Here is a 13,520-nt window from a genome sequence, read left to right as displayed (position 1 = left end):
GTTGAGCAAAAGACAATCCAGAATCAGTCACTTTCCATGCAAAAACAGCTTTGTCTTCAATGTGCCGTTACGCTCTTTTTTGTGGAATACAGAGATGGCATGTCTTCGATTCAAAAACATGAAAAATTGCACTTGACAAGAACGAATGTAAGAATGTGGCCATTTCTTTTAACTCGGGGGGGGGGGGGGAGGGGAGCATGGATCCAGGGCCATGGAACAGGTGAGAGAACGGAGTAAGGATGTTGGTGATGGGGATAACGATGATGAACGAAGACACACACACACACACACACACACACACACACACACACACACACACACACACACACACACACACACACACACACACACACACAAAATAATTTAAACCTTAACATCCAATAGAAGAATGACCAAAGCTGCAGGAAACACATTGACTGCACATGGATGATTTAAAAGTCTTTGCAACAAATGACAAAAGATTGGTAGAACAACTGAAATTTAAATTAGTAATCCAAGGAGATTTCAATTAAATTTGGCCAAGATAAGTGTCAGGTGTGCATGCAGACCAGGTAAACCAACAACAACAAAAACAAAAATATAAACTTTTTTTTAAAGTTAATTAAAATAAACTGATGCAGATTCAACAATACAGCGGTTAGAAAACGAAGCATCATACAAATACCTCGGAGTAGAAGAGGTCCACCAAGCATGTCACAAACAAATGCACAAAACAATTATTAAAGAATACCTACGTTGATCGAGGCTGATCTTGAAAACATACCTCTCTCAAAGAAACAAAATCAAAGCCATAAACCAACTTGCAATACCAGTATTCCAAGACAGCTGCAGAATAATAAACTGGCTACAACTAGAAATCAGGTCAGGTCAGCTATGGAAGCATGCACCGGAGCAGAGCGTCGCTGCATCCACTTTCTGCCGGTACTCCAGGGGCCTCTGTCTGGCCATCCCCATTTGGCCATCCAGCCACCCAGGCAGATGCCTGGCCCATCTCCATTTCCTTGAGATGCCAATCAACCTGCTGCAACCACGAGGCACTCGATCAGCCCATTGACCTCCTCCACTCACGAAGCTCCCTCGCTGAGAGATTCTGGTGAGCAGGATCAGCGTGAGGAAAAGAGCTACGTGTCCATCCATACAGCCGCTCACAGACTATACAAGTAACAAATCTCATCAGAGTCTCTCAGCAACCATTCGTTGGACACAAAGTCCGACCACCAATAGCCAAGGATTCTCCAAAGAGATCTGGCACTGAAGGAGATAAGTCTCCGTCTCAGATCCCTTGTCAGAGTCCAAGTCTCACATCCGTAGAGCAAGACTGGAAGCACCAAGGACCTGAAAACGTGGACATTCGTCATCCTGCACAGGTACCGACAGTGCCACACCCCATGATCCAGTGAATCCATGATTCTCCAGGCCTGATCCAGACGTATATTGACCTCTGGCTCACAGCCAGTGGAGACATGAATATCACTGCCAGGGTAAGTGAATCTCACCATGACCTCAACGTCTTCACCACAAACAGGTACAGACAACGTAGCAGCACACAAGATGTCATTGAAAGCCTGGATCTTAGTTTTGACCTGGGAAACCCGTAATCCCAGTGGCTCCGACTTCGCATTCAGCACCTGGAGGGCTCCCAAAAGGATATCCAGGGTCTCCGCAAAGAAGATTACATTGCGAAATCAAGGTCAGAGATCTTGACTTTCCCAAAAGATGCACCGCAGCTTGATCTCTCCGACATCCTCCCCAGAATTCAGTCCATACAAGTGCTGAAAAGAGTGGGGGCAGTACACATTCCTGATAAACTCCAGTAACAATTAGAAATAAGTCAGAGATGGAACCACCACATCTCACAGCACTCTCAGTACCAGAGTGTAGTTCAGACATCAGATCGATCAGTTTTGGTGGCACCCCATGAAGACCAGGGATCTTTCAGAGGACATCCTGATTCACTGAATCAAATGCTTTTCAGAGATCAACATAGCCTGCAAGCAGCCCTTGCCAAAACTCTTGCCTGCGCTTGATGAGGACCCGAAGAGCAAGGATACGGTCAATCGTTGACCTCTTTGGTGAAAAGCTTGACTGCTCTGGGAGCGGGTGCTCAAGCAGATGGTGGCGAACCCCATCAAGAATTAACCGAGCAAAGACCTTACCCGGCAATGAGAGCAGTATCACCGCCCCCCCCACCCCCCAGTCGTTGCAGTCCTGGCAATTACCCTTCCCTCTCCTGAGAGGGACAACAAGGCCCCTCTTCCAGTCAGTTGGGATGATACTTGTGTTCCAAGCAGAGCACAGAACTGCGTGCATCGACATGAGTACAGCATTTCCACCAGCCTTGAGAAGTTCAGCATGGATGCCAGAGATCCCTGGAGCATTACCCCATTTCAAGTGGCTCACCACAGCCTGTGTCTCCACAAATAAAAGTGGATCAGAGTTGATTGGAGGGTCAGCAATAGGAATAGTGACACCCCTGACATCTAACTCAACAGCTGGTGGATCAGCCTGGTACAGCGGCTCAAAATAACTGGCCCAGCGGGCCTTCACTTCGGACTCTTCTGTCCAGAGCCCATCACCTTCTGCTCTAACTGCAGTACACTGAGTCACGGGCTTGGAGGAACACAATGTACAAATTTCCCTGAAACAGGATGAGAATCACTTGACCAGAGGTAATGCTCTACCCCTCATAGATTCCTCACACACAGGCCTCTTTGTCCACCCTCAGCGCATGTACGGTTTTACGCCTCAACTCCCTGAACAGCTCAGCTTTGCCATTAAGCCTGGCTCTGTGACTCTGGTCAATGGTATCCAGTGTCTCTTGGGAGACAAAATTCTTCTTTGCCTGACAGTGACTTCCAAGAATTATACCGGCAACATCAAGGACGGTAACCTTGAAGGCATTCCATATCTCTTCAGGATTCTCCAAAGCACCCAAACTCCCAAATCCCCACTCAGCCTGTTCGCACACTCCTCAACTACCTTGCCATCCTTAAGCTTGCCAACTTCCAACCTAGGCTGAGATGGTACCATTCTCCGGGAATATAAGCTGCAACTTGAGCATTGCAACAACAAGCCGGTTGTCGGTATTGAGGAACTCAGCACTCTGGTAGACGCTGCAGTTCTGGATTACCCTCCAACGACCATCAACGAGGACATGGTCAATCTATTTTGCTACATCACCAGCGTTGGAATTCCAGGTCCAGCGATGAGCCTGTCAGTGCTGAAACCATGAACCAGCCATTCCAATTCCACGATTTGTTTCAAAGTGAAGGAACTTAGTGCTATTCTGGTTCACAGTTCCAGACCCATGGGGATCAACACATGTCTCATTACCATCCTTTTCAGTTCCAGTCAATGCAATGAAATTTCCCAAGACTAGAAGATTATCTCACCTAGGGCACTGATCAACCACAGACTTGAGCGTGGCCTAGAATGCCTCTTTCACGGTGAGATCACTCACCTCGGTCAGAGCATATCCAGAGACCAGGAAAATGACACTCAAGGAGTGACAAATCCTTAGTCTCATAATACGCTCGTTGACCGGTGTTACCTCAATCATCATGGGAGTCAGCATATTAGACACAGCTACAGCAACTCCTTGGGCATGGTAACCATCAGAGTGATCAGACCAATTGTAGGTGTAACCACCTGCCATGATATTGCCACTCTCCAGTCTCTGAGAGCCTCAGAGAGTACTGCAATGCCGATGTTCAAATGCTGGAGCTCAGATGATCATCATCTCTTAGTGATAGGGCATTCTAGGCACCCATCTGAAGGGACCGCCTCAGGTTAACTCAAGGAGATTGCCATCTGGTGGATGATACCTCAGCACCACTCCACCACACACCACCACAATCTGACCCAGGAAGTTTACCCCATGGTTTTCCTCATATCAAAGAATGGGGGCCACGAAGGCTTTGCCCCAATCCCATCATGAGGTGGGCTGCCCTGCAAAGGGCAGCAGCACAGGAGGTACTCCCACAGAGTGTGTTTTCAGTATTCTTTGTGTTTATGGTTTTTGTGGAATGAAGTGTTTTACTGTGGCCAGAGTACAAATCCTGCCACCAACCTCCTAAAAAAAAAGTAACCCAACTGCAGCAGGATGCCCGCAGATACAGTTGGACACTAGACATGAATGGCTGTTGGCTCACAAGGAGATCCTCCACCCTTTGATGAACCCACATTGCAAAAACTTGGAAATCAATAAACTAAATATCTAAACAAGGAAACTCCTCACTATCCACAAAATGTTTTACAAAAGTCATTTTATCCCAGCAATGTGCTTGTTGATACGAGGAGGCAGCAGTCTGATGGAGGTGAAGCAAATGCACAGTGACAACTGTGGGATTAGCTGAAAATGTAAAAAGTTCAGCAGACGACCAAATGCAATTTGTAGGCAAATATGAAGACAGAAAACCAGAAGAGGTATGCTTCACCCACATTGCAAGAAAATTCCAAAAACATGTGCAAATAGAAGACATGAAACTGAAACAGCAACAAATACAGCCCCAACAATTGCAATAAAAGACAAGTATAGATACATTTAAAGTCTACCACCCCCATGCCAATTAAATAAATAACAAATCCTGCAGTGCGCGACATTGCGGGGGCACCTTTAGCACCTGGCCGTGCTGCCGTGCAGCACATAGAGACGGAATTGGGAGGAAGCAGTATTCTTCTGAGGTTAATGCATACAAATGATACTTAGTTTATGTGTACAAATGTACTTCTGAGGTGAATGTGTACAAATGATACTCACTCGCCATGCACCACATGGAGACAGAATTGGGAAGGAGCAGTGTACAATAATTGATTAATTGTATAATTAAAACAAATAAATAATAATCATAAAACAATTAATTTCTTAAGCAATTGGCTAATAGTATACCAAATCCACCACTGTTTCGTCCAAATCTGTAACTTTTTGAAAATTAAGTAATTCATCAAAAAAAGGAATAAGTAATCGATTAATTGATTCATCAATAGATCAGAAATACCCTTTATAGCCAAATCACTTGGTTACTGTCGTGTCCAAATATGAGTTTCCAAGCTCAAAAGGTGCTTGAGATATTGCCCAGATGAGAAATAAAATAAAGAATTAATTAATAAATCGCTAATAATTATTAATCAATTAATAAATTGATGAATCAAAAAATAAAAAATACCAATTTGCCAAAGCATATCTTCACTTTTGTCCCCAAATTTCGGTTTCCTAGCTCAAAGGATGGCTGAGATATCGCCGGGACAAACAAGAAAACAAACAAGCAACTGGAGTAAAAACTGAGTACTCCCTTCCTTTGGTGCCTGGCGATGATATCATGCATCATCGCCTGGATATGGAATTGGGAAGGAGTAGTGCACAAAAAATATAAAGCAAAATATCAATAGATATACACCAACAACTGGGAGAATGACAAAAGAGCAGGGAGGTACAAAAAATAATTGGACAGAATGGGTAGAGACAAAGATGGTTCATTGCAATGCCTAAGGAAGAGGTCAGCTCAACTGGGATTGAGAACGAATCATTATAAATGTCCAAGACCAAGGACACTACTGAAGGCCTTTAATAAAATGGCAGGACTGAGTCAATCGGACAAGCGTAGTATCTGCAAGTTAGAAACAGAAAACACGAGCCACCTCCTATTTCAGATGTAAAAAAAACCCCATGTCAGAACAACTGTACACACAAAGGCACAACAAGGTATATAGAGTAATCCACAGGCACATCTGAAAAAAACTTTGATATCCCAGTTCCAGAAAACTCATGGAAACATGAACCAAAAGCAATAATTGAAAACAAGGAAGTAATGCTCATGTATGATCTAATGATCCCATCGAGCGTGAACAAAGACACCAAGGTACTGTATTGCAACCAGATAGAGTACTGAGGTGCATAAAAGAAAAGAAGGCATTGCTGATTGAGGTTTCATTTCCCAGTGATTTTCGCTGAAAGAATGCAGAAATCAAGAAAATGAAGAAGAACCAAGACCTCAAGAATGAAGTAAAAAGATCTTGGAAGCTCAAGAACGTCTAAATTGTACCAGTGATAGTTAATTGGACACCAGGTATGATGAAGAAGAAACTCATGGGGGAACTCCATGCAATGAAAATAATACTCATTGTAATAACTCGTCCATTATTTAAATCATGCTTCCAATTGACTGAGAAGACTTTTGTTATTGTTGGGATTTTTTTATTATTATTAGTCTTCTCTCTCGGATTTTTCGTCAACCCATTGTTGGAAACCGTCATACCGATGATGTTAAAACTGCAAACTTATGAATTTTTTTTTGATCGGATGCAGATTGCAAAATGGTTCTGATTGGTCAAACAATTTGGTCATATTGGAATGAATTTTTTTTTTTAATGTTCCTCTCTGAAACTGCTTAACTGATCAAGACAATACTTTACACATAGTATGATCGACTACCCATGTGGATTTATTTTTGACAATGATGACTTCATCTGTCATGTAGTGTGGCAGCCATATTGGATGCAAGGATAAACTTTAAAAACACATGACCACAAGGCAGTGTTCTTAACCCCATCTTCTTCCTCATCTCCATCAATGATCTCACTGACTCTGGAAAATCCTCTTTATCTCTTTACTGAAGATTCCACTCTCTGCTGTGACATTACTCATCCCTCTTGATAGACAAGCAGCAGCCTCTTCCCTCCCCTCAGACCTTTGAGTTTGACAAAATCACAAACTGGTCAACCACTTGGAGCATGTCTTTCAATCTTGAGAAATCCCTCACACTCACTCTTTCTCTCTCCGAAGGGATCGTACAACAAACCCTTCCATCTACTTTCTCAACAACCCTCTCGAAGAGGTTCAGTCACTCAAACTCTTAGGCCTCACTCTCAGCCATGATGTCTTTTGGGTATGCCACAATTCAAAATTGACTCCAGAATCCAGATGCGGACTGGGCAACCTTCATTGTGAAAAGTCCTTCCGAGGCACTCCTAAACTAGTGTCCACTGAAAAGGCTTTCATCCGCAGCTCAATGGAGTACTGCTCTCCCCTCTGGGCTGGCTCCCTAACCTCACATCTTGCGATTATTGGAATCTCTCACAATGAAGTTGAGTCTATGGGTCTATCACTTTGCTATCGTCGACAGGTCTGTGGTTTCTCAATCTTCTTCCACCTCATTGCTAGACTTCTTCTTGCGTTTTGCAGCTTGTCTGCTGGGTAGCTATCATTTCGTGGAAGCACGGCTGTGCTGCTGATGCTGTGTCCCTCTACCAGTACACTGTACTCATTTCACTGACCTCGGAAGGATGACAGGCTGAGTGAACCACATCTGGTGTTAATTTAGTCACCAACGGGGCTCAAACTCAGGACCTTAGTATCATAAGCCAGCCACCCAAGCCAACATGAGGCTATTGCTGGACTTGCACCTGTTGTGGGAGAGACCGGACATGACTGCATAGGTAAGTGCAGTCAAACTCACTTTTTAAATTGTGCACCTCACATCGGTTATCTCCCAAATGGCAGCGGTGCTGTCAACCAGGAGGGGGCACTTTAAACAAGTACACTTATCAAAAAGCAAGAGTGCCGAGCGACCATTAGCTCGCAGCGCTGACATAACATGCCAGTGTGGACAGAAGAGCACTCACTCTCTGCCCTCTCCGTGCTCTCTACCCCCCAGATATCCACAAGACACACGCGGTCCACCAGCAACCTCCTCCAGGTGAAACTGCCTAAATATAGAATCACTGCTCACCTCCACTAATTTATTCCTATTTCCCACCTGTGGAACCACCTTCCATACTCTCTTCAAATCTCATTCTTCCGTCCAGGTCTTCAAGACTGCTATTCACTACCACTTCCAAAAAAAAAAAAAAATCTTCCAAAACCACTTAACCGATCGATACAAAACTTGGCAGATTATGATCGACCTCCCATGAGGAAAGTTTGTTGACAATAATGACACCATTTCAGTCCAGATTTCGAGTTATTTATTCCACATGATCCGATATTCCAAACTCAAAGAATATTTCTATTACACACTTGAATTAGTCTGTGAGAGTAGATGGTGTAAAATCGCGCCATACAATAATGCATGAAATCGCTCCAAGCTCCAAAGTTGAAAATGATAGCACTTACAAAAGCGAAGTACAGTATACAGCGATTCGTAGCTATTCGGTGATATGAGAGAGGAAAGTGAAAAAAAAAAACATTTTGAGCGCTTTATCGTTAATAAACCATTGTGGCCTGTTCCAACTCAAGGCATTGTCGATCAGGCCAAACAAAATGGCGATTTAAGACCCCAGCAAGGGAGAGCGAGGCGACCGAGAAGCATGGAGGTGTCCGATGATGTGCCCGACAAAGGATATAATTAAATAAGGACAAAAAGGACAACAAGGAAATCCAACACAGGTGGAGGCCATTCAGCCCTTGTCCGGTCGCTTAAGGTAGAAATTCGACAAAACATTTACTGACTGGACAAAAGCACCAAATTTGATACACAACTTTCTTGGCCAATAAGATCTAATTTTGGAAGGGGAGCCAAGGTCAAGGTCACCCATGAAGGTCAAGGTCAAAAGGTCAAAAATGTCATTTTCTGTATTTCCAGAGAGCACGCCTAGCTCTATCAAAATACTCTGTTGCAAATCAGTTAGTCGCCCTCATTTGCATTCTATACGCATCACTAATGTCGAAATATATTCAAATCGTATTACTAAGTGGCATAAAAAGCTGGTTTTCCCACGTTAGTACCATGGGAATGGTCAGGACTGTAAAAATCTCGCCAAAACCTTTACCTACTAGATATCAGCAACAAACTTTCTACACAGCAAACTTGGACCATAACCTGCATTTTCAGAAGGGGAGCCCAAGTCGAGGTCACCCCATGAAGGTCAAGGTCAAAAACGTCAAATATGACATTACTGCATTTTCAGAGAAGATGCAGTAATGGCGCGATTCGGATGCATCGCTGTATCTAAATACGCTGTCACAAGTTATGCAATATGTTTCATGTATGTTTTATATACAACGGAAATGGCAAAATATCTTCAAATCACATTACAAACCTGCATAAGCCCCCAGTTTTCCCACTTTCGTACCATGTCCTGGATCAATTCTCTCAAGTTAAACGGGCCGGGAGCTGATCAATGTAAGTGACATTGGGTAAAGACGGGTTATTGTACCCCATACAAACAAGGTACGACCCCGGAGATCGGGATGAGTAGTCGAATTTCGGCGACAGTAGGTTCCTCTTCCAGTCCCCTCGCGAGATGCATATGGGAAACCACAAATAGGATCATTCGCCAAATCGAATTTGTCATGGCAAGATTTGTGCCAACGAGCCTTGTTTCGGATGAAGCACTCTGCTGTCCCAGAACTACCATACCCCACATTGACGGGAAGTGCATTAATTTCCTGGAACAGCCCAACATTCTGAAGGAAATTGGTGTATGCTGCACCATTTCCATCCCATGAGTTGGAATCGAGGGGACAACGTAATTTCTATGCAGATAGTGACTGGCACACGACACAAAGGTCCCAATCAACCCGGCGCGCGACCTGGAAATAAGAAAAGTTATAATAAAGGAGTCGTCTCAATCTGTACCTATCGGGACTAAATTAGGATATTGTCAAAATATACATCCAGCAAGCCCTAATTATGCCAACAGGCTGATTTCGTCATCACGTTGGACTCCCCGACACAAAAATGTAGGAATTTTTGAAAAAAATATAGGAATTAACTTGGTACAATTGAAATTATAGTATTTATAACCTACCTGAAATTATTTAAAGTCACACTTTCAAGTAGAATTGAAAAAAATCAAAAGTTGGTTTAAAAATTAGAGCACAAAATGTACACACTATTTGAAATCACTATGCTCGTTATTTATTATGATTGATTCTATTTGTATATGTGCAGAACTGACTTTTCATAAAACATTGCTTAGCCATTAGATTCGATAATAATCATTCACAAAATGGTCAAAAGTAGTAAAACCAGCAAATGGATAAGGTGAAATCATGTCAAATTAAAAGAGTCTCAGCACTGGTACACTTTCTGTTTTGATTGGGCCCTCAGGGCATGACAATAGGGTTGCTGTTCCCTCTCAGGAATAAATAGGCGATCATAAAAAGCTGTTTTACAGCTAAATAAAGGTCTAGGATAACCTTTATTTGATGGAAGTTTCAACTCTGTGGCGTATTTATAGGCCAGGTAATTAGAAAAAGACTTCAAAAAAGGTTTCTGCACTGGCACACTCTCTGTGTCGTGGGGGTCACTCCCCTTCTTGCCATTTTTTTGGCTTCTTGCCCTTCTTTACTACACCCCTCCCCTCCCGCTAAGAATTATCCCCATCATAAAACGTTCAACTACATAAAAAGGCTTATGTTCTCTCTCATCTGATTGAACACAAAAATGAAGGCAAGCCGACCCAGCCCTCCTCCTGGCCTTATCATCATCATCATCGATGACGATTGATCGATCGTCTTCCTCCAAGGTCAAACCAGATCAGCAATTGACGATGGATTTTATTCTCCAATCATGTCAAAATTCACTCTACAATATCACACATGATGCCTATTATCTCTCATTTAATTGGTAGTATGTTTTCTTTGTCATATTAATGAGAACAAATGACTGAAAACACAAATTTCCGAGCAGATTACAAATTAAAAACACACTTACTGCCGCCAATGCCGCCATTTTGTCCGCATTCCAGTGGTTCCTCGGCAACAACAGGAGCATTTTTGGGCGTGGCTAAACACGAAAATTCGAAGGCCTATGAAAGCTGCCAATGCAAATTTTGTGCTTGGCTCCCCCTTCCAGAATTGTTTAGTACATCATATAGAAGCCCTGTACCAAGTTTGGTGCTTTTGTCCAGTCAGTAAATGTTTTTTATCCTTAAAGTGACTGGACTACCCATCATGCCTGCGCGAACACCACACCAACCCAAGATCCAAGAAAGAAAATGCCAAAAAAAAATTTTTTGTTTTAAATTAATGAAAGAAAAATTTATTTTTTATTTTTTTTATTTTTATTTTTTGTTGTAAATTTTTTGGTAATATTTTTTTATTTTTTATTTTTATTTTCTTCCCCTCGGAGAGGGGGCATGGGCTTGGTTAAAAACACACATCAACCATACAATCCCCCTTAACAAGACCCCCACCAACAGCACCCCGTACACAATCACCCATCAATACTCAAACTACCTAAAAGTCCTATCAACATCCCCATACCCCTCTATCTCCATAACCTCCAGGTACCTATCTAATTCTAATTTAAACTTGTATACTGTTTCTGCTGCCACTACCTTTCCAGGGAGACCATTCCATGCATTAACTACTCTCTGAGTGACAATCCCCTGCCTGAGATAAGGCCGTAAATTATCTTCAAAAGGGGTGTTTCAATGAACTCAAAACACCAAATTTTCACTCACACACTTCCTTGGAGCGTTCTTAGTGTGTATGCAAAGTTTCAGGCTGTTAGGTTTCATGGTTTTGGAGTTATGGAGGACACACTGACACACACACACGAAAGACGGATGGGGTTTAGTATGAGGGGCAGAATGGGGGAGACTGTTGGATTATCGGGGAGGTTAGAGTTTAATAGACAAGGTGTGGAGAAACGAAAAGGATGGGGATCGAGGAGGGACGAAAAGTGGGGAAAATGAGGAATTTGGTGAATTGGCGACAGACGGGCTCGAGGGGGCGCGCGCGCCTCGAAATTGGACTCCAATGAGGAGAAACACGGCGTGAGGAGGGGAGTAAGAGGAGAGGGGAGGGGAGGAGGGAGAGGGGGAGAGGGAAAGGAAAAGGAGGGCCAAAGAGAAACTCGTACCGAAAGGGTTGTGTGCGCCCTGCGCCGCACGGCTGAGTCGGCCCGGTGTGCGCGGCACGCACATATTCGAGAGAGCAAGAGCATTGTGAAAGAAGAGTAAAGGAAGAGGTGAAGGAGAGGAGGAAGAAGATTCCAGATTTTTAAACACGGACCCGGGACATGAGTCGAGTTGGTGAGAAACACAATTAAACGTTTGATCGACGTGGACGAGGCGACGGGACGGCGATCCGTGCGGGATGTGTGTGGAGAGAGATGGAGTTTAATAGGGATGTTCGTGCCACAACCCGTGGGTGTTTGTTGTTGTTGTTAAAAATTAAATTTAAAGTGCTCGATGTCATTTGAAATGAGGGAGACACGTTCAAACGTGAGTTGTTCACGAGAGCCGCTCCAAAGTGAGAACATTTGAATGATGGAGATTTCAGGCGATTGCTTCGTGACGGAGTGGATGAGAAAAGGTGGTGTGAGTGGATGAGGAAAGGTGGTGTGAGTGGATGAGGAAAGGTGGTGTGAGTGGATGAGGAAAGGTGGTGTGAGTGGATGAGGAAAGGCGGTGTGAGTGGATGAGGAAAGGTGGTGTGAGTGAATGAGGAAAGGTAGTGTGAGTGGATGAGGAAAGGCGGTGTGAGTGGATGAGAAAAGGCGGTGTGAGTGAATGAGGAAAGGCGGTGTGAGTGGATGAGGAAAGGTGGTGTGAGTGAATGCGGAAAGGTGGTGTGAGTGGATGCGGAAAGGTGGTGTGAGTGAATGAGGAAAGGTGGTGTGAGTGAATGAGGAGAGGTGGTGTGAATTAATGAGGAAAGGTGGTGTGAGTCGATGTGTAAAGGCGGTGTGAGTGAATGAGGAAAGGTGGTGTGAGTACATGAGGAAAGGTAGTGTGATTGGGTGAGGAAAGGTGGTGTGAGTGAATGAGGAAAGGTGGTGTGAGTGAATGAGGAAAGGTGGTGTGAGTGGATGAGGAAAGGTGGTGTGAGTGGATGAGGAAAGGCGGTGTGAGTGGAGGGGGAAAGGCGGTGTGAGTGGATGAGGAAAGGTGGTGTGAGTGAATGCGGAAAGGTGGTGTGAGTGAATGCGGAAAGGTGGTGTGAGTGGATGCGGAAAGGTGGTGTGAGTGAATGAGGGTAGGTGGTGTGAGTGAATGAGGAGAGGTGGTGTGAATTAATGAGGAAAGGTGGTGTGAGTCGATGTGGAAAGGCGGTGTGAGTGAATGAGGAAAGGTGGTGTGAGTAGATGTGGAAAGGTGGTGTGAGGAGATGTGGAAATGTGGTGTGAGTGAATGAGGAAAGGCGGTGTGAGTGCAAGATGAAAGGTGGTGTTAGTGGATGAGGAAAGGCGGTGTGAGTGGATGAGGAAAGGCAGTGTGAGTGAATGAGGAAAGGCGGTGTGAGTGAATGAGGAAAGGTGGTGTGAGTGGATGAGGAAAGGCGGTGTGAGTGGATGAAGAAAAGCGGTGTGAGTGAATGAGGAAAGGTGGTGCGAGTGGATGAGGAAAGGTGGTGTGAGTGGATGAGAAAAGGTGGTGTGAGTGGATGAGGAAAGGTGGTGTGAGTGGATACAGAAAAGTGGTGTGAGTATATGCGGAAAGACAGTGTGAGGAGATGTGGAAAGGTGGTGTGAGTGAATGAAGAAAGGTGGTGTTCGTACATGAGGAAAGGCAGTGTGAGTGGATGAGGAAAGGCGGTGTGAGTGAATGAGGAAAGGCGGTGTGAGTACATG

General features: G+C 44.1%; 1 protein-coding gene and 1 long non-coding RNA gene across 9 annotated transcripts in view; one reads left to right on the top strand and one right to left on the bottom strand.

The window, feature by feature from the left end:
• The window catches only part of LOC147010868 (uncharacterized), a 71,100-nt gene extending 59,187 nt beyond the window's left edge, over window positions 1–11,913 (bottom strand). Inside the window, exon 1 of one of the 2 annotated variants that reach the window (XR_015052593.1) lies at window positions 11,808–11,913. This is a non-coding gene — a long non-coding RNA (uncharacterized LOC147010868). Of the gene's footprint in view, window positions 1–10,655; window positions 10,731–11,807 lie in introns of those variants that run through there. The other variant, XR_015052594.1, reaches the window with a different exon arrangement.
• LOC147010865 (teneurin-3-like) overlaps window positions 11,772–13,520 on the top strand; it is a 307,484-nt gene continuing 305,735 nt past the window's right edge. For 4 of the 7 annotated variants that reach the window (XM_085860650.1, XM_085860648.1, XM_085860649.1 and 1 more), the window contains exon 1: window positions 11,774–11,979. The gene's annotated coding sequence lies outside the window, so the exon portion shown is untranslated. Of the gene's footprint in view, window positions 11,980–13,520 lie in introns of all 7 variants that reach the window. The other 3 variants (XM_085860654.1, XM_085860652.1, XM_085860653.1) reach the window with 1 other exon arrangement.

The sequence above is a fragment of the Eptatretus burgeri genome, chromosome 16 (genome assembly GCF_056783735.1).
Source record: "Eptatretus burgeri isolate ZD-2024b chromosome 16, Ebu_testis_v1, whole genome shotgun sequence".
NCBI lineage: Eukaryota > Metazoa > Chordata > Myxini > Myxiniformes > Myxinidae > Eptatretus > Eptatretus burgeri.
Note: the sequence above shows the minus strand (reverse complement) of the source record. Positions and strands in the feature narration are given on the sequence as shown.